The sequence below is a fragment of the Sus scrofa genome, chromosome 13, assembly GCF_054392235.1.
Source record: "Sus scrofa isolate SSC_HxYL_T2T_F1_AM1 chromosome 13, Sscrofa_HxYL_maternal_Yorkshire_Landrace_v2.0, whole genome shotgun sequence".
Lineage (NCBI taxonomy): Eukaryota > Metazoa > Chordata > Mammalia > Artiodactyla > Suidae > Sus > Sus scrofa.
Genome location: NC_139395.1, coordinates 159951279 through 159977799, shown reverse-complemented (window position 1 = coordinate 159977799; position 26521 = coordinate 159951279). Strand labels below are relative to the sequence as shown.

Genomic DNA, 26521 nt, shown 5'->3' with positions numbered 1-26521 from the left:
ATTGTTTGTTTGCTCTTGGGAGCACCATGAGGACCCTCTGGGCTGCACACGGAACCCTTTGATCCTAGGGAATTTATTTCTTCCAGATGTTTTCCCCACAGCCACCTTTCTGCAATGTCCCTCTTCATTATGTAGCATAAGAATAAACACTCAAGACCCACTGCTACAGCATACAGTTTTCCTGAATGGAGTGTGACAGGAAGTTGACATTTGATTGAGCCATTGGATTCTCCTGGCCTTAGGCAGAGTGATGGAGCAAGGTTAATGCTGAGAAAGGCAGAATTGAATCTCTTCAGGCAAGTGTCCTTAGAATTAAGATCGAAATTACGTGAATCAGGGCAAACAAAAGATAAAAATCTGCAGACCATTGCTCATGGATCCAGCCTTATCCAGTCCTATATAATCTTAATGCTTGGATCTGCCATTACTTGCTCACTTGTTTCATCTAAAGTACAAAGAGTGAATAGGAAAGTGAGATCTTTGGACATCTCTCATATTTTCTTGGTCTGGCTGAGTGGTCCCAGCAGAAATGAAGGGAGGACAAGGCAGGAAACGGAGGACAGGTGCACAGGAGAAAATGGTGTGCTAAGCTAAATAAGTCTCTCCCCTAAATGAAAGCCGTATCTTGATCCTTGCTTGGAACCTGTGTCTATTACCTTATATGGAAAAAAGGATTCTGCAGATATAATTAAGTTAAGGGTTTTAAAATAGGGAGACTATCTTGGATTACCTAGATGTGTCCTAAATTCAATTAGATGTATCTTTAGAAGAGGGAGATTACACACAGACACAGGAGGACAAGTCAATTGACCATGAAAGTAGAGATTGTGAAGTGATGCAGCCACAAGCCAGGAAATGTTGACAGTCATTAGAGACTAAAAAAGGCATTCTCTTCTAGAGCGTCCAGACAGAACAGAGTCCTGCCAACACTTTGATCTCAGCTCACTGATACTGATTCTGGACTTCTGACTTCCAGAATGATGAGAGAAGCTATTTCTGATGCACTAAGTTTGTAGTAATTTGTTATGTGGCCATAGGAAACTAATATAGATGGTAACTATTTCAAGAACCTCATTGTTCAACACATTCCTGAAATCACCAGTCTCAGGTTGAAGGAGGAGGAGTAAAGACAAAATTCTCTGCGGAGATACTGGAGTTCTTAAGGGTATTTTTGATCTACAGCAAGTTGAGAATGAAAATAAACAAGACAGAGAGTACATGAGGTCATTTAGCAGATTTTACAGATTGTAAATGTAAATGCCCCAATTTTCTTTTGTTCTTATTATTTTCATAGTTGATTTACAATGTTGTGCCAATTTCTGCTGTACAGCAAAGTGATCCAGTCTACATATATAGATATATGTTCACTTTATTTAATTTTTGGGGTCGCACCTGTGGCAAATGGAAGTTCCCAGGCTAGGGGTCGAATTGGAGCTGCAGCTGCCGGTCTACTCCACAGACACAGCAACACCAGATTTGAGCTGTGTCTGCGATCTACACCACAGCTCATGGCAAGGCCAGATCATTAATCCACTGAGGGGACCAGGGATCAAACCCGCAACCTCATGGATACTAGTTGGGTTTGTTACCTCTGAGCCACAACAGGAACTCCCCCTTTCTTTTATTATCTTCCATCATGGTCTATCCCAAGAGACTGAATATAATTCCCTGTGCTATATAGTAGGAATGCTCTAATTTTCTAATGCTAGTTTGCATGTTTTATGAACAGGGGAAAAAATCTATTATATTTTTCCTTTAAAATAAAAGGGTGGGGGAAAAATGTAATTGTAATGTATACATGTAAGGATAACCTGACCCCCTTGCTGTACAGTGGGAAAAAAAAATGTTTATATATAACATATTAGCATATTAGCAGTCATTTCCCCCTAAATCATGAACTACTGCAACAATTGATTTGGCATATACATAGTCTATCTGGCACATATAAACTATGCTGTAAAAGTGAAGATCCTCTGTCTGCACTTGAGGTAACTTTCCTTTAGCTATTTAGAGGACAGCCAATTTTAAAGATTAATTAACTCAGAGATAATTTGTAACCTAAACTCAAGAATTCCTATGTAGATGTATTAAAATAATAACTTAAGTCTGGAAGAGTTCAACAGCAAAATGACTATTATTTGACCAAAATGCTCAGTTTATCACTTTCATCATTAAAAATCTATAGCAGCTGCACCATTAAAAAGGATAAGGAAGACGTCTCAGTTTCCATGATTCTTTTCAGCTATTGGGCTTTTCAACAACCAAACCATTAATCTTCATAATCAACATGAGGTCAGCAGACCTAGACCACTAATATAGAGGGAGAAATAAAGTTCTGGAAAGCCTAACGAGATTCTGGATCAATCAGCAACTGAGAAGAACTCAGAAATAAGTAGAAATGCTGACTCTCTTCTCTATCTAGTACTTTTGAAAAGCAAATAGAGATTGGGTTCTCCTTTTGAAGATAACTCCAATGACAAAATATGCAAAAGATAGTCATTTATTTTTACAACTACCACTGGGCATTCATTCATGTGACAGTGAGTTAAAAACATAAAAGCACAATATTCTATTTTTTTAACAAAATAAACCAAAGATAAACTGATGATTAATACAACAATTACATTGATGAAAGATATCCTGAAGGCATTCAAAGTACCAGGAGGCTAAAGAAACTGGTAGTTGTCCCCACGTGCCTATGTTTGGGGAAGCTGAGTAACAAGAATCTTGCATTCCTTCTCCACTTTCCACCACTACCAGCTGTATCCTGGCCTAAGGCAGTTCAAGAGCTCAGGACTTAAGAGTTTCACTATCTGGAGTGAAGAGCAATCAATGCAAATTCCACCTTCATACTCCCCCGTCTCACTTTTATTTGCTTTAAAGTTATGTGCACCTTATCTTTGGAAGGTCAGAATGCATATCTTCCCTTTGAGTGTGGTGCATGTTTTCAGAGTACCATGTAATTATAATTGCTCTTTACTCCTTTATTAACCCTTCCAGCAACTCAGGATGAAACTGTTAATGTTCCCATTTATCACCATCTCACTTGTTTCTGAGTTTCTAGAGGTCAGGAAATATGTTTTTCTTTCAACTAGTCTACAACACATAGTAAATTCTTAACGAATAACTAGCTAACATATAATGCAAGACACAGGAAAAAGGTGGCTAGGATCAGTAAGGGTTGGTTCATTTGGCTTTGCAAACATTGTAATAAAGCATTGTTTGCTGAAGAGATATACAATAAAATATTTTTTTTAAATTCTAATACAAAAGTATCTTAACTCCTTTAGCATAGATTATCATCCCACAAGCTAGTAATTTTTACTGTTTCTTAGCAGTAACAAATATAAGTGGTCGAGTTTAGTATAATACAGTTTGTTGTGATGGGGAGATGATTGAAATAAATGGAGCTTTAAAAATCAAAAGTCAAGGACATTTGGGAAAATATAAGACATAATTGGGTATCTTTTTAGATGAACAAGGACTTGTTTCTAGCATTTCAGTCATCATGTTTTTGGGACTTGAACTAATCAAAGTCCTAGGTTATCAGCTACTTAGTATAAGTTTTCCAATAAACACCTTTTGATTATGAGTTTAGATCTTCAAAGTGGCTAGATTTATCCAGCTTCTCCTACACAGGCAGATTATACACACCAAAAATGTAAAGTTAACTTTTTTTTCTTTGAAGGACTTTAGTGAATTTTTAAATGCCTATAATGAATAAAACCAGATTTTAAATTCTGAATAAAAATATTCTACATCAATGACTATTATGATGTGTCTTGGTTACAGATTACTGTATTTTTTTTAAAAAATGGGCTCTCCATCAACTATATGGCTAGATCATGGAGTCTTTCATAGAGACCCTTAGGAACATCTATTCCAATCCCTTATTTTATAGTTGAAGAAACAATATGTTAGTGTTTTAATAAAGCCTACTTTAATATTTGCATTGAGACAAAATGGCTGTTACATGAAAAGAGAAACAGAAAAAACTTAACAGTAGAAGGTTGGTGAAGGAGAGGAAAAGGAAAGAGAAGAGTTTTTCACTGGAGTAGAGCACTAAGCAGAGATGAATTCTCTAGAATGCATCCAGGTCTTTGCTGGAGACTAGCTTAAATATTACAAAAATGGTGGCATCAATTTTTTTTAAATTGCTTAGATCATTAACATATAAATAGTTTAGGTAGGGAATCACTACCTTATCATAAAGAAACAACTATGTCCCATACTTCTAACATGGAAACCATTCATTCATTTATTCTGTCTATCTAACCTCATGCTTCCCCAGCATATATGTAAATTGAAGGGAAACACAAAGACCATTGTTAAAATCTATTTTAGGATAAATATTATCCCCCCCAAAATGTAGAAAATAAAAATCCTTTCTAAAGTTATATAAAGATAAATTTTAATTTGGATACTTGCTACTAGGAACTACGTAAACTTGTTAAAAGTGTAGCCTCTGAGATCAGACTTCCTGGGACTGAATCTTGGCTTTGCCACTTAGTTGATTTTGGGAAAATTTATTCCTCTCTGTGCCTCAATTTCACACCAGTAGAATTAGATAACAATAGTGACTATTTAAAAGTGCAGTGGTGAGGATGGAATAATAGAACTTTCATATAAATCTTTTAGAACTGGGACTGGCACATAGTAATTACTCAATAAATAGCTGTTACTACTAATAGGTACAAGCCTGTTAAACACTTTCAGGGGGTGAGAATATTCTCATTAATAAGCCTTGTTTAAGTAATCTCTCTTTCAATTTGTTGCCTAATTTAATTCATACCAATATTCCATCTCAGCATGAATAATGTAGTCTGAGGAAAGGCCTCACTTTGGTTTACTTAGATGTGTTTGAGACAGGGATTATCATTCTTTTAAAAGGAGTAAGCTAAAAGGTTGCACTTAGTTCTGGTTTAAAGCATCTGAGAGGTGACTCCTTTATGAAAAACAAAGGAGAAAATGAGAGAGCAAGAGAGGCTCAGCAGGAAGCGTATATCATCTGATGTGAAGAACATGAGAGAACACTCCTAGAGTAAAGTGAAAGTGTGAATGCCCCATTTACATGACCCCACATTATCTCATACATGTCTCAAAGTAATTAACCTTCTACTATGTAATTATTTGTTTACATATTTTTTTTTCTCTGATTGTACAGTGATCCACTTGAAGACAAAAATTGTTCAATTCAGGAGTTCCCCTTGTGGTGCAGTGGTTAACAAATCCAACTAGGAACCATGAGGTCGCGGGTTTGATCCCTGCCCTTGCTCAGTGGGTTAACGATCCGGCATTGCCATGAGCTGTGGTGTAGGTTGCAAACGCGGCTGGGATCCTGCATTGCTGTGGCTCTGGCGTAGGCCGGGGGCTGCAGCTCCAATTTGACCCCTAGCCTGGGAACCTCCATATGCCGCGGGAGCAGCCCAAAGAAATAGCAAAAAGACAAAAAAAAAAAAAAAAAAAAAAATGTTCGATTCATTTTTGTTCAACAGTTGCTCCAAAAAAATATTCACTGAATGAGTGAGAACTAGTTAATTAATAACAATTACTACAATGGCGAAGGCTAGTTAGCGGTCCCCAAAGGGACAGCTAAGACTCCCACAGACACTCATATTCAGTGGAGGGAAGTGTGAGGTAGAAGTGACTGGCTGTTATGATCTAGCAATGGATCTCAGAATTCTGTGCTGAGAATAAATGCTCTCGGTAAGAATAATTTTTTTTTTTTCCTTTTTATGGCCAAACCTATGGCATATGAAAGTTCCCAGCTTTGGGGAAAGGGTCGAATCAGAGGTGCAGCTGCCAGCCTACAGTGCAATGCAGGATCTGAGCTGCACCTACTTTCAGCAGCACTGCATTTTTAACTCAATGAGCAAGGCCAGGGATTGAAACCACATCCTCATGGATACTCGTTGGATTCTCAACTCACTGAGCCACAAGAGGAACTCCATAGAATAAAATATTTTGAAGTCTCAATTTGTGTATGTTTTGTGAGGTTTTTTTTTTTTTTTCTGTATCTTTCTTTTCAAAAATTCACAAATATTTCAGAATCTACTATGCAGCACTTGACAAGTACAATGTGGGGAGCAAATGAAATCAGATAATAAACCATGGCAAGAATCAGAAAATCAATTCAACAGAAGAATCCTAGATAATGTGTTGTGGAAGATCAGACAATAGTTAAGTACTTATAGCTGAGGGAATCAAGGTAGTTTTAGAAGAGAGGATAATATCTGAGCTCAATCTTGATGCAAATAGTTAATCTAAATCTGTGAAAATAGAGCATTACATTTTTAATTTGGAAATTGATGTGCAGATATAAGTGAAAATATCTGTGAATGAATGACATCAACATCAAAGGCATTTCTTTGTATTTGTATGAAACTCAAAGGTATTTATATATAGTTCATGGCTATTAGTTGATATACAGGTCCCTGAAATGGCAATAAATCTAGTATATAAAGTAATAATAATGCCCTTAGAAAATTCATCCTTTTGTGCATATTCATTCCTCTGTTCATTCAAGCTAATGTGAGGACCTACTTCATATCAGATTTTGAACTATGCTGAGTACATTGGATAATATGGTGATCAGGACAGAACTGGTGCTCTGCCCAAGAAGGAGATTCAGACAATTAAATTAATTACTACAACATGACACATTCTATGTTAAAATGAAAAAGTGGATGTTATGGAAGTGCACACTTGTAAGCTATTTATACTTTAAATCATTCCACAAATAGGGCAGAACTATATTTGGACAAATATAAAGTGCTAGTGGTTTTAATTGACCTTGAATTTCTTCTGATTTAGTCTCACTTAAATCTATGGAGTAGACTGCCACAAGTGTCTTATGCACACTGCTTGCTATTCAAAATTTTGCCTTTTGAACTACCTATCTAATTATGGATACATCAAGCAGAAACATTTATTTTCTTAATTTCTTTAAGACTCAAGATGGCAGCTTTTTTTCCTACCTTAGGGTTTCTTTTTCTGTTAAGATACATCTTTTATTATAAATGACAGCAACATCAGGAAAATGGCTGTGATGATGTATGAAACAACAACAACAAAAATTTTTTCTTTTGTGACATTATATCTACAGGCATGAGAAAAGTAAAATCTTGCTAGGACCAGTAAATTGAACAAACGTAACACAGAGGTCATGAAGGAAGCAATTAGAGGCAACACCAATTCTTATCATTTTAATAAGTAAAGGTTTGTTGGTCCTTTTGTTGTGATTCTTCTTCAAATCCAAGGCATAACCTATATCCTACAACAAATATTTCCCCACAAATTGTCAACTGCACAGTGGGTCTGTTTTAGAAATCAAAATTTTAGATTTATTAAAGCAAAAACATAGTGCCTTCTTTCATTTAGACTCTTGGGGAGGAATAAAACTGTCTTCATTTTTTATTTGCATGAAAAGAATAGTTAACAAGAACTGCCATAGTCTAGAGGACTAATACAGTAAAAACTAAATGATCTAATACATAGGGCATTTATCTCACTGGATTTCATCTAGTTCAGCATCACGGCTTTGTAGTCTAAGCAGTAGATGAAGAGCATCAATAATCTGGGCAAATAATGTTTTATGTGAATAGCATAGAAGAGAATGAACAAAAATACAACATTTCACCATTGCAGAGAATACAATTAAATGTGATTATTTAAAAAAATAGCAAATAGTGGCTGACTCTGCCCCATCATTGAAAGGAATGTAGTCAGTTCAAATAGTCTTAAATATGGTGAAACTGTCCTTAGGATATTCAAGATGAGAGAACAAAACAGTTTCTCTCTCATCTGTTGGACTCAGGGCAGGTGTGCTGTGTGGCTGTCATTTAAGTGGCTCTGTGTTTAAGTTTCCCTATCAATATTATAAATTTGCATGCATGTTTTATATTTTATAAGTGCACGATTTTTTGGATTAACTCATGGACCTATTGTTTAATAAGGATGAACAAATCATGCTGAGAAAATGAGAATGTGAATAAATGCCAAGTTTTTCCCAGCTCTGAGACAGGATATGAACTACTCCCTTCTCTTTAGGGTATCCTACTAATTAAACATATTGACACTGATTATAACAATAAGTAACAATTATTGAGCACTAACCATGTGCAAGGTAGTACTGTAATTATTTCATACATATTATCTTATTTAATGCTCATAACAACACCACATTACAGATAAGAAAACGGAGACAATGAAGTGAAATAACTTGTTTAAGTTAAATGGGATAGTAAAAGGTAGAGTTAGGATTCAAACCAGACACTCCAGAGCCCATACAGTATTAGAATATACTAACTCAAGGAGATGAAATGGACCTAACCAACACCTTGGGAATATCGATTCAGCTTTTCTGAACTTGAGGTCCTTCATCTAGGACAGGAGTCAGCAAACTTCTATACAAAGCCAGATCATAAATACTTTAGTTTTTGTGGATCAAGAGGCAGTACCAAGAATGCTATGCTGGAGTTCCCATGGTGGCTCAGCAGAAACGAATCTGACTAGTATCCATGAGGGTGCAGGAAGGGTCCCAAATTGCTGTGAGCTGTGGGTATAGGTTGCAGATGGGGCTTGGATCTGGTGTTGCTGTGGCTGTGGTGTAGGCCAGCAGCTACAGCTCCAATATGACTCCTATCCTGGGACTCTATATGCTGAGGGTGCAGCCCTAAAAAGACAAAAAAAAAAAAGCTATATTGTGTAGGTACTTATACTGCAGGAGAGAAAACAAATTACATTATATATTTTTATTAAAGATATTTCATTTAAAATATTTAATGTACTGGAGTTCCTGTCATGGCTCAGCAGAAATGAATCTGACTAGGATCCATGAGGACGCAGGTTTGATCCCTGGCCTTGCTCAGTGGGTTAAAGATCTGGTGTTGCCGTGAGCCATGGTGTAGGTCGCAGATGCAGATTGGATCTAGCACTGCTGTGGCTGTGGTGTAGGCCTGTAGCTACAGCTCTGATGCTACTCCTAGCCTGGGAACCTCCATATGCTGTGGGTGCAGCCCTAAAAAGACAAAAAGAAAATTTAACTTAACATAAAATTATTTAAAATAAATCACAGTATTTCATTAACAAAAATTTAAAACATAATAATTAAGTTTGATTTTTTTTTCAGTGCAGTTCTCGTAATGACAAGAATAGAATTCTTTTTTAGAGCATAAATTATTTTGCTTAGCTAAGGTTTAAAGACAGTGTCCTTATCATGAAATCAATTGCAAATGTTCATCTATAAAAAACCATTCTTGCTCCCCAGGCAAAGAAACAAACAAACAAAGAAAAACATCAGGCTGGATTTGACTCATAGGCCATAGTTTACCAACCCCTTATCTAAAAAACAAAGTCACTGTACTAGATGATTTCTGAGAATTCTTCCAACTTCAAGATATTATGGCACTGTCTTACTTTACAAGCATAATAATTTTGATTTTTTAATACCTTCAGTACAGTTAGATAAAAAGTAAAATCTAAAACCCTATACATTATACATTCTAATAATTGAATGAATAAGCAAATGTAACTATAGCATCAAATATTTATTTCTGCTTTGTAGATTGTTTTCTTAATTTTCTTAGGACAATTTAGAATTTATTGCATTTCCAAAGGCCCCTTTGAATGTCATCACAGAGGAAAAAGATTTCTGTTGAAAAAGCATTTGAGTGGTATGTTAGAAGCAGGAAGACAATCAACACAGTCTTTCAGTGAAACAAGAAAATATAACATACTGATAATTTCCCTCCAAAAGGGAATATTTCTATAATTTAATTTTGTTTTTCTATACTAACATTTGCTACCTTAAACTAATTGAATAAATTCATACCTCACATAGATTGGCATTGGATTTGCAAACTGTGACTTTTATATTGTTTTATTATTATTATTATTTATTGCTGCTGTTGTTACTGTTATTGAAACTTCTATGTTTAGTCATGGAAATTCTTTAAGAAACTTCTAGATTCCCTGATAGTTCATAGGAGGTTGTAATGACACCTAGCAAACATAGATCCTTTTGAACATAAATAAGTAATTTTCTTGCCCTTACTTAGAACAAAAATATCAAGAACTTATTGTCATACATTTATTTACACTCAAATGCCTATTTTCAAGAAAAAAATGAAAAAGTCAATCTACAATATTTGAGGTAAAATGTCATATGATTTATCAATTGCTTAAGGCATAGTTGAACATTCTGTAATAGTCAAAGTAACAGAAAATTCAAAATTCTGGATGACTTTCTAGAAACTTACAGAATAAATATGGTATCTGGTTCCTGGTAGAGTTAAAGAGCTACAAAACTGTGTTATTATACAAATTCCTTGATGGTCCTAAATAAGGTTGGCCCTAGGTAACTTGTTAAGTCCTCAAAAAGGTTTTTTTCCCCCAAATTCTATTTCATTTTTTCCCAAAATACTACATTTTATTTTTCCAGGTAAGACTGAGTCAACAAATCTATTAATGCTCATTTGTATATAGTTCCCAGTGATTTTTCTAAGGCACACTTTTGATTTTTACAGGGGATTTTTCAACTTGAAGTTTTGGGTTTTTTTTTTTAAATCACTGAAAATTATCCCATTCCCCCTTAAACATAAAATAAAGTTTAGAAAATTACAAAGCATCCCACCACTTAAAAATTAACCTTAATAAGAAGTGAAATAAGTCCCCTCTGTCCCTGCAGTCTTCCTCGGTCACCCCCCTAAGATAACCAGACTGGAGTATGTTCTTCCCATTTTTTGTGGCAGTTATAGGTCACTCCTATCAATGTAAGATAACAGACTTACCTATATTAACCTACGACTTTGTAATTTAAACCTAACATATATTATGTAAATCTTTTCAGAGCAGTATATATGGATCAATTTTATGCTTTGTAATAGCAAAGATATAGTCTAATGTAACAACATATTAAACCATTTATCTTTTGATGAAAATCTAGTATGCTTTGAAATTTTTGCTACTTTGAATAAAATTGCAATGAAAATTATTGTAATATACATGCAAGTTTTTCTTATGGAAAGATTACTAGAAGAGGATTGTTGAATCTTAAGATATATTTTTTGAAGGCGAATCCTTTAAATATTAAAAACACCAAGTTATTTTGTTAATAAAATAATTACCATTATTTAGTGCCTAACATTTTAGCCAGTTTGGCATGCCCTTTCAGTGCGTTAATACATTTCAATATGCCAAATTTACCATATATAGAAATTCTGATGGTATTATTTGATTCTGAAGGACTTTTAATTATCACACTTTGGAGTTGGATTACACTTCTATGAGCAATGAGGAGTCAATGGAAGTTTCTAAGTAGGGGAATGACCCATCTCCCTCATTCAGAATAAAGCATTTCTAGCAAGGGAAGAGTAGAAAGAGACCTGTGCAGTCAGTGGGAACACATTAAAGGGTATCTAGAGGGCATGGGACCAGACAATGGAGAGCAATCTTACAAAGAGTTAACATTATAAAAGCTTAACAGAGCCAACTTTTGTGCCCCAAACTAAAGTAGAGTGTCAGCCTTTTGCAGGAGATAAGCATCTCCCTTCAGGTATTACTTATCTAACAGACAATGACAACCTGCTCAGAGCAAGAACAGGTTAAGGGTAGGCTTTCCCATCCTGCCTGTTTTTTCTAATGGCTCCAGGAAACCACTATTAAATTGGAAAAAGTGGAGATGAGGATAGCACAGGCCAGTTAAAAACATCAATATAGAGTTTCCAGGTTTAAAAATTATCCAGGTGAGGCTTTTGCTATGGTAACTCACATATGGAAATGACCTGAAACAAGTGGAACAGAAGCCAACTAAGTTTTTAAGGAAACTGTATGCCAAAGGTAAAAGAATAAGAAAAAAGATGAGATACAGCATAATGGGAGCAGGCCTCTTCCACCAGGATGGTCACAGAGATGAGGTGGGGAATCAGGATTTCTTACTAAATTTAAGATGCCTTAGAAGACATTCAATGGAGACAGTAAGTGAATGGTTGCATTTATAAGTCTAGAGCTCAGGTGATAGAGTAAGGTCAGACCTGAGATAAGAATCTGGGACTCCTAGGCATATAAAGAGTACTTAAAGCTATTGGATTAGAGGAGCTCCTCTAGGAAGTAAAATGGAGCAGAGAAGGAGGATCCAACTAAAGAGAGTGACAAGTCAGTAAGGCAGGAGGAAAATCAGATGAGTGTGAGGTCGCCAAGCCAAGAGGTGACATTATTACAGAGACAGAGAGAGAGAAAATTATTTCACATGTTGAAATGCTTCTGAGCAGCTGAGTGAAATTAAAGTAGGCTTCTGTATCAGGGTATAAACAACATCCTGAAGCAAGGAGGAACAGTAAATTAATTATGTTACATTGTGATGTAAAGTCCATCTTTGTTAAGAATAATAAAAATGTTGCCTTTCTTAAAGCCATCCTTAGTAGCTAGATGCAAATCTTGGAAAGACACAGTGTTCATTTTTAATTTTTAAGCTGGAAGGAATTTAGAGATCATCTTGGCCAACTTTCTGATTTTTATGGACAAGGAAATGAATTTGGATATGTGAAATGACTTGCTCAAGCTTCAAAACTACAAAATGGCAGAAGTGAGGCTGTGATATTGGTCTCCTAACTCTAGGACACGACTCTTTCTTTGAAAGAAAATGTGTGTTCATGACATGAATTTTTTTTCATTTTTCCGAAATATTATTTTAGAAATCAAGACCCATTCAACACCTAAGGTGCTGATCTTAAAGAATTTTATTTCATCGATTACGTCCTTTTTTTCCCCTTTTTAAAGGTCCGCATCTGTGGCATATGGAAGTTCTTAGGCTGGCGGTCGAATCGGAGTTCAGCTGGAGTTTACACCACAGCCACAGCAACATGGGATCTGAGTCACATCTGTGACCTACACCACAGCAGGTGGCAAGGTCAGATCCTTAACCTACTGAGCCAGGCCAGGGATCAAACCTGCATCCTCACATACACTATGTTAGGTTCTTAACCTGCTACGCCACAACAGGAACTCCAAGCAACCACATTCTTTTTTTTTTTTTTTCTTTTTTCTTTTGTCTTTTTGCCATTTCTAGGGCCACTCACGTGGCATATGGAGGTTCCCAGGCTAGGGGTCTAATCAGAGTTGTAGCTGCCGGCCTACACCACAGCCACAGCAACGTGGGATCCGAGCAGCATCTGCAACCCACACCACAGATCATGGCAACACCGGGTCCTTAACCCACTGAGCAAGGCGAGGGACCGGACCTGCAACCTCATGGTTCCTAGTCGGATTTGCTAATCACTTAGATATTTTTCAGATTGCCCTTTCCTATGGTACTATGCATTTTTCACCTAACTGGTTGAGATATGGTTTGTATTCAACGAAGTATATTAAATGAGTACGTTAATTTTCTTATACCTCATACTTAACATTTATGTAGGTATACACACTATTTTAATCTACAAGATAATTTATATATAAACAGGTGATTTTTTTAGATCTTCAAGAAAGAAAATTCTGAAAAATTAAATTAATGCACTGTTATAGAGAAAAACAGCAATTCTGGGAAGAGTAGGGTAAAAGTAACAGTATCAGAAATAATGAAAATAGTAGACCACATTTTTTTTCCACACAAAAATGTATGTGAGAACAGAGTATGTCTAAAAATAGAGTCAGAAAAGATTATGGCCCCAGAATGACATTATCATTTACAGCTTTAAAAAAAATGTAGTTAAGGAGTTCCTGTCATGGCGCAGTGGTTAACGAATCTGACTAGGAACCATGAGGTTGCAGGTTCCATCCCTGGCCTCGCTCAGTGGGTTAAGGATCTAGCACTGCTGTGAGCTGTGGTGTAGGTCGCAGACATGGCTCAGATCCTGCGTTGCTGTGGCTCTGGGGTAGGCCAGCAGCTGCAGTTTCAATTGGACCCCTAGCCTGGGAACCTCCATATGCCTCCACGGGTGCGGCCCTAGAAAAGGCCAAAAAGACAAAATAAATAAATTTTTTAAAAATGTAGTTAAAAAAAAAGTGTTTCCACTCTCACTATTACAATGACTAAAATAACAGAATATTGACAATATCAAGGGTTTCTAAGGATGCAACAAGGACTCTTATACATTTCTGCTGGGAAGGCAAAATACTATAGCCACTCAGCAAAACTGTTCAGCAGTTTCTTCTAAAATTAAACATACATATTATATCTGATCTAGCAAATGACTCCTAGATATTTACTCTGGAGAAGAAAAACTTAGGATCACACAAAATCCTGTACGCAAATGTTAAAAGCAGTTCTATTCATAATTGCCCCAAATTGGAAAAACCCTGAAATGTCTTTTGATGAGTGAATGAATAAACAATCAGTGGTATATCTATAAACAAGAATACTACTTAACAATAAAAAGAAACAGAATATTGGCACATGGCTCAGTTGTAAATACATTATGCTTAAAGATTCCAGTTTCAAAAGGTTATGTATTATATGGCTCCATTTATATGACAATTCTCAGAAAGACAAAACCTTAGTGGTAAAGAAGAGATTGTGATTACCAGGGGTTGATGGATGGGGGAGGGATAAAACTATGGCATAAAAGAGTTCTTTTGGGTGATGAAACTGGTCTGTATCCTGCTAGTCATGGTGGTTGTAACAAAAATCCATACATGTATTAAAATTCATAGAACTGTAAAGCAAAAAATTTGAGTCAATAAAATGTTCAACATTTTCAAAAAGATTAAAAAAAAATAAAGAACAAAATAATGCTATTTGCAGCAACAAGGATGGAACTGGAGACTCATACTAAATGAAGTAAGGCAAAAAGAGAAAGACAAATACCATGTGGTATTACTTATATCTGGAATCTAACATACAGCACAAATAAACATTTCCACAGAAAAGCAAATCATGGACATGGAGAACAGACTTGCGTTGCCAAGGGGGAGTGGGATGGATTGGAATTTGGGGTTAATAGATGCAAACTATTGCCTTTGGAATGGATAAGCAATGAGATTCTGCTATATAGCAGTGGGAACTATGTCTAGTCACTTATGATGGAGCATGATAATGTGAGAAAAAAGAATATATACATGTATGTGTAACTGGGTCACCTTGCTGTACAGTAGAAAATTGACAGAACATTGTAAACCAGCTATAGTGGGAAACATAAAAATCATTATAAATGAAAAAAAATAACTGGCTCACATACTGAATTATTGAAAAATATGGACTCATTTAATGCCATGGCTTTTCCTACTAAGAAGATAATTTAGTAAGGGAGAGTACTGCTGGTGAAAAAAGAAACTTGTTGTTCTGTTTCTGCCATCAGTTGATGAAAATGAGAATTCTGATATAGCTATAAGCATTTAATAATAATCCTGTTTACTTAAAATTTGGCCTCTGTAGTTTATTACAGTCATTACTGCTTGTGAATCAAGGACAATACCAGTGCTTGAATTTCATAAGCATGACAGACATCAATAGGAAAGTAAAGACTATTACTTAAACTAATATATATTATATTTCATAAAGCCCTAAGGATTCTGTGAATAGATTACTTAGTTCAACTGTGCCTTCTAACACTGTAGCTGAAATCCATTTGCACTGAAATTTCTTAAAAGTTTTCAAATGTATATTTCTTTTTAAATTGTATTTATATAAATATGAATAATAAAATTTAACATCTTTAGGTATATAGTTAAGTAGCATTAGGTACATCAATATTATTGGCAACTATCACCACCATCCAGCTCTAGAACTTTTTAGTCTTCCATACACTTCCCATTCCATACATTTCCATTACTCCCCATTCTTCCCTCCTCTCATCTTCTAATAACCTCTATTCTATTTTCTGTCTCTATAAATTTGCCTATTCTATTATCTCATATAAACGGAATTATACAGTATTTGTCCTTCACGTCTGGCTTATTTCACTTAGATATTGGCTTCAAGGTTCATCCATGTCGTAGCATGTGCCAGGATTCCATTCCTTTTAAGGCTAATACTCCACTATAGGTACACACCACATTTTATTGATCCACTCATCTGGGGATGGTCATTTGGGATGCGTCCACCTTTGGACTAACAATTTTATACTCCTTTGACATTGTTGTAAGCCCCACAAGTTTATTTCCCCACAAATCAGATGCAAAGCATATTCTGATACTCTTCAGCAATGCAGAGCATTTTGTTTTTAATTGTTAGGTTTCAAGAGGACTTTTAAAATTTGGTTAGTTATGCTTAGTTTCTAATTAGTTATTAAGATAAAAGCAATTCTGTATATCAAATATTTGTTCAAGTTTGGTCATTAGCTTAATGTGTGTGTTTGTGTATGTATGTCACATGGATGTCTGTGTGGTGATATATAGAAACAGCTTACTATGGGGAGTTCCCATTGTGGCTCAGTGGTTAACGGATCCAACTAGGAACCATGAGGTTGTGGGTTCAATCCCTGGCCTTGCTCAGTGGGTTGAGGATCCGGTGTTGCCCTGAGCTGTGGTGTAGGTGGCAGACATGGCTCAGATTCCACGTTGCTGTGGCTGTGGTGTAGGCGGGCAGCTATAGCTCTGATTAGACCCCTAGCCTGGGAACCTCCATATGCCGCCTCGGGTGTGGCTCTAGAAAAGACAGAAAAAAAAAAAAAAAAAAAAAAAAAGAAACAGCTTACTAGGCATAATGTTAAAACTTTATTATTGCCTGATTAGGAAAGTAGTCATTATTCAGGAAAAAAAAAAAGTTTTTCCAGTGTGAAGAAACATGTTAAACTTAAGTAAAATGAAAGTTTTGAGATGAAATAAGAGTCTGATTACTGTAAGGTTCTAGTATTACAAAAGCTCCATTCATAACCAATTAAAACAGGACAACTGGGGTCAACGCACTGGTAATTTTTTTTTAAACTTCATAAGTGCAGTCAGGATTAGGAACCTCTGAGCTATGGGAAGAGATTCTGAGTCAGTGGGGAGTAAACAAATGAAAGTAACTGTAAAAGGTAGTGAAGGTCTAAGGTATGAAAAGAGGGAAGAAAAATTTAGAATTGTAAATGACAGAAGAACTATTTAAACTGGGAGAAATTAAGTAGCCTTTTAGTTAAAAGCAGAAGAGCAAAAGAGGTGTCAATAATAAGGATAATTAACATATAGATCTTAAAGAGCTACAGAACCTAAACTAGAACATAAAATATGAAAATGGCCTGAGGAAGTCAGAAGATGAGAAATGGCTAAATAGGTAAATATTTAGAACAGGAAAGTATATAGTTTTGGCAAATCTCTTGGATTGTATATAGTTTTTATTGTATTTAAACATTTGTACCAATTGAGCTTTGTAAGTGGAACATAAAGTGAATTATCATTTAAGTAAACCTTTTCTTATATGTAAAAGCATGGTTTGAATATCCATTGACCTGCCTTGCTTCTTCTGACTATTCATACCTGAAGTGACAAGTGTTCTGTTTGAGTTATATTAATCCATCACCAGTAATTAGAAATGAACAATTTACCTCACAGTCCCCTTCTTCCAATCACTCCACCAGAGCTGAAGGGCTGCTTAAGCATTAAAAATGACCCAAACATTACACCATAGTAGCATCCAGAAAGAAAAAAAAAATCTCAGCAACAATATCATGTCACTCAAATTAGAGGTGAAACCTCTTCATTATAAGAGAGGCCACCATTAAAATTATTTTATTGATTAAAACCAAACGAACAAGCAAAAAACTGAAAAGAAAGGATATCTCAAGAGCACTTTCCTTTTTCTTTTCTCTTTCTTTTGTAGTGTTTTGGAAAATGAAAAGGATGGAAGAGAAGTGAACAATACCACTTAGAAATAAATACTTGATATTTCATGCAAATTTTGTATCTTGCTTTTATCCCTTGATATTAATAAACAAATTCTTATATCATTAGTATTTCTTCATAAACATTATTTGTTTTTCTAACCACACCTTTAGTGTTAGCTTTCTAGCTAGAGTGACTGTTCTTACCAGACTACTGGGGCTCAGTATGAGTCAAATTACATAAACAAGAATTCACATTTTTTTCTGCATAAACTCCTTAAACTGAAGGCATAAGGCAAAGAAATGAACCTATAACTTTGGCAAGCTTGCTGTGATCAGCTGCCTATTGACTTTTAAAAACATTTTTATTAAAGTATAGTTGATTTACAATGTTCCTTCTATTTCTGCTACGCAGCAATGTGGCCCAGCCACTCACACACACCTTTTTTTCATTTTCCATCAGGTTCTTACCCAAGAGACTGAATATAGTTCCCTATGTTGTGCAGCAGGACCCCATCACCCATCCGTTCTAAATGTAACAGTCAGCATCAATCAACCCCAAACTCCCCATCGGCCCCTCTCCCTCCCGTCCCTCCTCTGGCAAATACAAGTCTGCCATCCATGTCCACAATCTGAATCCTTATTGACTTCTTCAGCACCCCCTGCCCCTGGACTTAAGAGCCACAAAAGTAATGATGAGCATATTCTAAAAGGAGTTTGCTACAACTGGAAATGGTTCACTTTGAGTCAGCACTCTCTAAATGGAAAGGGAGGAGAGCGGACAGGCTAGAAGTGCCAAGAAGAGCCAACACACCCAGGGTAGGACTCGGAATGGACCAGGGAAGATTTGCACAGTTATAAAGAAAGGGCTTGGGTGTCAAAATACATTTTATTTCTTACTTCTTGCTTCCTAATCCTATAACCAATCACCTTCTTCCACTCTTGCACCCTCTCTTTTTGTGTGTGGGGAGGAGGGATGCTCTCTTTCTCCCTCTCTCTCTGCCCTTTCCCTCTTCTGCCTCATCCCTTCCTTTCTCTCCCTCTTTTTAGTTAAAGTCCTCAACATAACTGGCTATGACATGAAGAAAAGTACATCCGTTTATCATTAGTTGTGGTTATCATACTACAACTTTCTGGTGTTTTTAGTTTAGCTTATGGTACCCCTGTCCTTTTTCCATAAAGGCTGAGTCCTTGTCATGACTACTCTGTGATGGGATCTAGAATGTACTGACTCTGGGAAGTACAGTACCTCAGACTGTGCAGTCCTCTCTTGCCTGATTCCAATTCAGATGTTCTGCCCATCTAATTGGCTTAAGTCTATTCAAGTATATTCTAAAGGGGACCTCTGATGTTTGTTTTGAACCAAAGGCTTCAGTGTCTGCTTCTTCAATTACTTAAACTTCTATGAATTTTGTTGGGAATATAGCCCATAAAACTTATATTGCAGAGGGTTTATTTATTTATTTTCCTTCAGTGAATGAGAGAAATGGAAACCAGAAAGTCAATCTAGTGAGATTTATAGCAGAAAGAGAAGAATAAGACAGACTCAGCATGGAATTTGGAAGTGAGCAGAATTAACTGACCTGGACTCAGGAAGGTTAGCATGTATTCTTGAAGAGGAGAGGGAGGAAAAAGTAGGAAAAACATTGGGGATATCTATTATGGAGAGATGTATTTTGGATGAATGAGATGACAAAAAAGAGAATTCTTGGAGTTCCCTTGTGGTGCAGCAGATTAAGGATCTGGCATTGTCACTGCTAGGGTTTTGGTAAATGGTGTGGCACAAGTTCTATTCCTGGCCCTAGGAACTTCCACATGTCACAAGCATGCCCCCTCCACCCCCCAAAAAAAGAATTCTTAAGTTGTTTTTTTCCTCTGCATTGCAGGTTACATATTCAGAGAAACTATAGTAAAGAATCAATTACTTTTAATAATTTTCACTTGTTCAACTATTATTTCTTTGTATGTGGTTCCATGTAAGAACCTGCATCATGAAAGGGCTCAGCTCTACAAACATACACGTACATAAATATACATCACGCTTGTTAACAAGAACTACTACCATCAAGCTTAGGAATATGTGTTGAATAAATGAATCAATGTATTTAGAATATGCACTTTACTCTGCATTATGAAAGTTGAGGCAATAAAATGAAACCAAACTTCTCCATGGAGATTATTTTTCTTAGGCTCCTTATCCAAAAAAAAAAAAGGACAGTAGTTTAAAAAACAATTGTATATATTCAAACTTGTGTTTGGAAGAGATATTCATTATAAGTAGTAAAGTAATAAAAAATTTAAAAAATTAATAATATACCTGAGTACTTTTATGTTCTCAATCCTGTGAGATAACCATTGTGAAGAATATGGTATGTATTTTTCTATTGCTTTTCTCATGTTCATACTAACACAAAAATATTTTTACACATAAATACTCATTATGCTGAAAATTTGCTCTTTTGCTTAAATTATGGTCATTCAGGTCAACAGCTATAATTCGTTCTTTTTTTGAATGGCTATATAATCTCCAATAATATCTGTATATATCACATGTTATAGATGTAGTCAAATTAATGAATTCAGTCCTATTTTAAAGGTACATTGTACCAAAAATTTACTAAATTTTTACTCAGGAAACTCAACAAACACTTAATAACTATCTTGTGCCAGTTTCAGTGGCTGAGAAAATCAATAAATTACCCAAAGACTATTTCTCTCAAAAGAATCATTCTAATTTGGGAAAAAAATAGTTAAAATATTTTTTAACTTGAGAGAATTTATAATAAAATTAAGGAATTTATAGTAAATAATGCTTTTAAAATAAGTTTTTAAAAGAAGTAATTCATCATTGGCAATTCACTCTTAGTCATTATTTCCAACATATGAACAGAACTTAGCAGCAAGAGTACTTCCTTATATGAGAACTCAAGAAACAAACTAATTTCTATCCACTAAGAGCACAGATAAAGCACCTCACTCCTAAGACCTCAAAGTGATTTATAATTCTACTAATACTTTTATTGTGATAGTAATACATGATATTTATGAACTATCTTCATTTCATGGAACTCTAAATATTTAACATACATCATTTGACTTCTTTGCATAATGTCCGTAAGATGGAGAAAAGTGTCCCCTACAGATAAAGAAAATGATAAGACAAAACTGACAATGCCTGCATCAAGTCTCCAGATAGCCCCATGTTCCTCCCTCTCAATTACAATGGCTGACTCTCTAGTGGTAACTGCGATGATTATGTGGATAGTATTATGTCATCAATCAGAGTCTGATATAGCATGATAGAATTGGGTTCTTATTAAAAATAAACAAGAGCTTTTCATACAAACTATTTCTCTGTCTGCTAAGAGGACTTATAAATAAAACTCTGCTTACAAGTTTTCCAGGTGAGATGAGTCTAAGTTAACTTACTGAGCAACCAATATAGCTGGTGCCTTCCACCTTCCAGTCCTCTAAGAGGATAAGACAGATGTAGTGTTAAATGTGTAACCCAGGTTCACAGACATTCCTGCCAGCCCTCATCCAGAGAAGAAATCAGAACTCAGTAACAACAATGGCAAAGATAACAATGTTAGACATATATCGACTATTGATATTTAATAAAGTTCTACAATATTCAAATAAGGTAAACAAAGAACAGTTCAGTAAAATTGTAGCAAAGGTTAAGCAAATTTCATATGGTTGAGTTAGAGCAGTTGTAAATAAGTAAACGACTTTGCCAAAAATCTTGGTAACTAATTCATGAGCAAATTTATTCTCCTAAATCTTTGAAGACATTTTATCATAAGACGTTTATAACCCTGAGAATCTGATACTAACCAGAAGACTGACTTTATTCTGTATTCCATTTCTCATGACCTCCTGAAAGAATGTTAGTTCAGCATGGCCTCCTTCCTTTTCCAGTTGATTCAAAGAATGGTGCTTTCAAATTGCCATTTGGGATACATGAAGCGGTGCATTTGGAGCCAGTGTGCTGCAACCTGAAGTGGAACATTCTTTATTGTTCTGGAGAAACGTGTGCCTAATTCCCTGGAAATTTACTGTTTCAAAGAGTCACAAGTCTCCTGATTGCTTCTCATCAGTCTTGAAGAGATTAGATAAGCTTCCTCCCTCTGATAAAAGCTTTTTCTTCATTCAAAATTCCTTTGAGAACAAAACACTGAACCAGAATTAGATTTTTAACAAAATATTATAATATTGTGGAAAACATTTTTTTCTCCTGAGGAGACCCAGCAATTCAAAAGATATACTAATGCACTTTCTGATTTAGGGCTACTAGCCACATATTGGAAGGAGCAAGGCTGAGGGAAAAAAAAAAGTTCTTTCTGTGAAGCAGGAGGGATGTTTTTCACTGGGTTATTTTAGAAGACTTGAATGAACTGCTAAGGGCTTTCACACAGAAAGACTTGGAAGTCACACTCAAGAAAGAGAGGGGCAAAAAGAACTACAAAGCTATAACAGGTAGGCATTGCTTCTAATTGCTATAAACTTGTTACACATACTGGTGCTATTCCACAGTGACCGTTGGTTTCAGAATAATTGTTCAAGTGGATCAGCAATAAAAATGACCTCCTCAGAAATGGAGGTATACATTTGGTATTGTGAAAGTTGACACATAGAAGGAAATTCAGGAGGAGCATGTCTGCAGTGGGACCTGAGATCAACAAGTGATTCAGACCTTTCCCTTTTCCTCTTCTGTATTCTTTCTCTCCTTTGCTTTCTCTCTCCCTCTCTCCATCCCCTCTTGTTCCTGCTTTCACCAGGGAATTAACTTCTAATGTAGCCCTCAGTGGTCATTAGAAAACAATATTAACAATTGATAAATGTGTTTGGATTTTCAGTTTTGCATTTTTTTTTAGTAGAAGTAATGGTAAGTACTTTACATGACCTATTCCTGTTCAGGCTTAAAAGGCTTCAAATAAGTTATATTTGAGAAAGAAGACGTAAACTTTATTCCTTCTTATTGGTCTAATAAATGCACTATTTTATTTCTTCCACTTTTCCAAGTTGTTTTCAATTATGAGCAAGGTATATAGTACCATTGTCTGCAATATGTTCGGGATCTTCAACACGGACACCCAATGAGTCAAGATGACATAGAGATGAAAAACTATGTCATGGACTTCACCAGTCTGCTCAGCTCCTCATTTCTCAAAGAAGAAAACATATAGGGAGGCAATGTATTTATTTCCAGGCAAAATGACATAACTTAATTATAAAAGCATTCTTCTCTTTTTTCCCTGGGAAATCTATGAGAACATGTATTAAATTCTCTTTTGCCATATAAGGAGTTGAAGTGTGCAGACCACAGAAGAACTAGCTCCAGAAGAGGTGGGTGGAATAGGGGAAAAAATATTTGGGGTCAGACAGATCTGTGCTTGAATTCTGGTTCAGGCATTTACTAAGATGTGTGGGGGCTATTTAATTTCACTCATCCTCAGTTTCCTAAGTATAAACTAAAGGTTATAACATCTATTTTGAGGCACTGTTGTGAGACTTAAATTTAAAAAGCTTTATGCAGAGAGGGTGCCTGTTAACTGTAGCCTTCTTTTCTAAAGTTTTTTAGACATTCGGACTATTCAAGAACTAATGGGCACTGTGACCACATGAGCTAATGTGATAACAAAATGCAACAGATAGGAACACTAAGCAGGAGCTAGTACAGGGTTTGAATCAGGTCTGACATCAATATGAACTCACTTACTGGGTTGGTGATCTTGGAGTTACTCAATTTTTCTGGAACTCAGTATTCTCATTATAAAATGGAAATTATTCCGGCTTTGCTGAGTGGTTTCTGAGTGTGGTAGCAAGGACAACTTTTATAAAGCATCTGGTACATTAAGTAAACAGATTGTGAGTAATATTTATTGTTCAGATTTTTATTAATTAAAATTTGTCTGTAGATGCGTCTCTTATACTAAATATTCCTTTATCCACCCAAGAGCTTGAAAGAGTTACAATAGGGACTTTGATCACAGATTAGCTGGTTTGGCTGTGGTAATCTAGTTCTGAAGAATTGGAGTTACGGTTCCCTGCCATTAACTATTTAACTCTATGACTTGAACAGGAATTATAGACCTAAATTTTTTTCCTCTCCAAAATGAGAAGGCTAGAATAAATAATTTCTAAGGTTCTATGCAGAAATAATATTTTAAGATTCCAGTGTCTTTTTCCTGAGTTATAGTGAAGAAGTCCTCATATCTTTAGAGCTTAACCTACTTCTTTAGGGCTTGATTTTCACATTCCCTCTACTCTATTTCTTCTTTAATTGCAAAAGGGGATAATTTCTATCACTTAGCAAACAAACCATTATCTCTATTCTGACTTAGTGGCATTCCAGGGTATTAATGCATCCTACTTTAAAACAGTCTGGATTGTATTTAATCCAGAAATTCAGTCACATTACTGGTAGTAATAATGAGGATAATGATGATTCATTTTCAAGGCTTTCTATGCCTCCAAGCCCCTGTCCATAGCACATGATAAAATACACCAAAATTAAAAGTAACATTAAGGTTTAATAGTTAAAAATACATTAGGAGAGTAAATACATTTTAGGTACTCACTTCTACATTACACAACAAGAACTTAAACAAAAATAAGATATTCATTAACCAACAACAGAAATTTAATAATTATTAACTAGAAAGGAAATAAAATTAACTTGACCTTATTTTAGAGTCTTGTCAGAGACCTACTTTGGTTATGCAGATAGGAAACATGTTGTGAACTATTAGACCTCTGTTTCAAAAGTCCAAGCCCTCTTCAAACTCAGAAGTAAAACTTCAATGAGGATTCAAAATAAACATATAGATGCTGTGAGCTTATGCATACTATTTACCTTTGAATTAGTTTCATCTTGTTCTAGCTTAAGCTATCCTTTATTTATTTACTTTTTTTTTTTTGAGGTATATCTACTATGTGCTTTTCCAGGGTATTCAGAATAAAATTCAAATTCCCTACTCTGGCTACTTCTCTGACCTCACCTCCAGTCACTTTCCTCCTTTGCTCCCTTCTCTCTAGCCACTCTAGAATCCCTTTATTTCCTGACTACACAAAGTTTGTCCTTGCCTCAATGCTTTGCCTATGCTGTTTCTCTCTGGAGCTGTCTCTCCTTCTCATGCTTCCATCCCCAACCCAAATTCTTCATCTAGCAGATTCTTCTGTCCTTCAACTCTCAGCTTTAAGTTGACACTTTCTCTGAGAATTCTTTCTTGAGCACCCAAGGGACAATATAATAGATCTTGCCCACCCATTGTTGTCTTACATAGCTATTAGCTCTTTTCATGGACTATATTTTCTAATTTTGTAATTATTTCTTTACTTATTTAATTTCTGATTCCCTTAGGAGACTATAAATTCCATGAGACCCTAATGGATCATCTCTATATTCCCAGTATTAAGGATGGCTGAATAATGAATTAATGATTCTATTGTAGTAAATTCTATAGGTTGAGAATTGTTATTTAAATATGGACCCCATCTCGGAGTTCCCGTCGTGGTGCAGTGATTAAGGAATCCGACTAGGAACCATGAGGTTTCGGGTTCGGTCCCTGCCCTTGCTCAGTGGGTTGACGATCCGGCGTTGCCGTGAGCTGTGGTGTAGGTTGCAGACGCGGCTCGGATCCTGTGTTGCTGTGGCTCTGGTGTAGGCTGGTGGCTACGGCTCCGATTAGACCCCCTAGCCTGGGAATCTCCATATGCCGTGGGAGCAGCCCAAGAAATAGCAAAAATAAATAAATAAATAAATAAATAAATATGGACCCCATCCCTAAGAATTTGCTTCCTAGTTAAAAAAAGGACATGTCCAGAAATATTGTTTAAAAAAATAGAAAGTTATTTATGTCTCAAAAAAAGGATAGGTGGGTGCTATCAGGTTGTCATGAATATAGGTTAGGAATTGCTTGGTAATTAGTATAGAATATTCAAGTTTTGTTGGAATAAAAGTGATGTGATCTGAGGGCTCCTGCTTCATGAAAACTGATGGGGCAACAGAGTTGAGAATGAACTGGTCTTCTTTCCTCCTTTTTCTCCCAATTAGAGGTTATAAGCAAGAGAAGATGAAAACCAGACTAGGACAGAGGTACCAAAAAAGAAAAATTAAGAAGACTTGGGAGTTCCCGTCGTGGCTCAGTGGTTAACGAATCCGACTAGGAACCATGAGGTTGCGGGTTCCATCCCTGCCCTTGCTCAGTGGGTTAACGATCCTACGTTGCCATGAGCTGTGGTGTAGGTCGCAGACGCGGCTCGGATCCTGCATTGCTGTGGCTCTGGCGTAGGCCGGGGGCTACAGCTCCGATTTGACCCCTAGCCTGGGAACCTCCATATGCTGTGGGAGCGGCCCAAAGAAATAGCAAAAAGACCAAAAAAAAAAAAAAAAAATAAGACTTGGCCACTTATTGAATACTTGGGGGGCAATAATGAGATATTTGGAGTCAAGGTAACCTGGAGGATTGGGGTGAAGAAAATTAGAATAGTCAAAAGGAGGATGATTTTTAACTAGGAGGCTTATTACAGTTTTAATACACTGACTCTGAAAAATTGGTGTGGGAGTTCCCGTTGTGGCGCAGTGGTGAACGAATCCGACCAGGAACCATGAGGTCGCGGGTTCGGTCCCTGCCCTTGCTCAGTGGGTTAACGATCCGGCGTTGCCGTGAGCTGTGGTGTAGGTTGCAGACGCGGCTCGGATCCCGCGTTGCTGTGGCTCTGGCGTAGGCCGGTGGCTACAACTCCGATTCAACTCCTAGCCTGGGAACCTCGATATGCCG

At 36.2% G+C, this 26521-nt stretch overlaps 1 protein-coding gene across 37 annotated transcripts in view; it reads right to left on the bottom strand.

Annotated features, from left to right (window-relative positions):
* The window catches only part of ZBTB20 (zinc finger and BTB domain containing 20), a 792790-nt gene that overhangs the window by 421769 nt on the left and 344500 nt on the right, over nucleotides 1-26521 (bottom strand). Inside the window, exon 5 of one of the 37 annotated variants that reach the window (XR_014824817.1) lies at nucleotides 2487-8674. The exons of 35 other annotated variants lie outside the window; for them this stretch is intronic. The gene's annotated coding sequence lies outside the window, so the exon portion shown is untranslated. Of the gene's footprint in view, nucleotides 1-2486; nucleotides 8675-26521 lie in introns of those variants that run through there. One more of the 37 variants, XR_014824818.1, reaches the window with a different exon arrangement.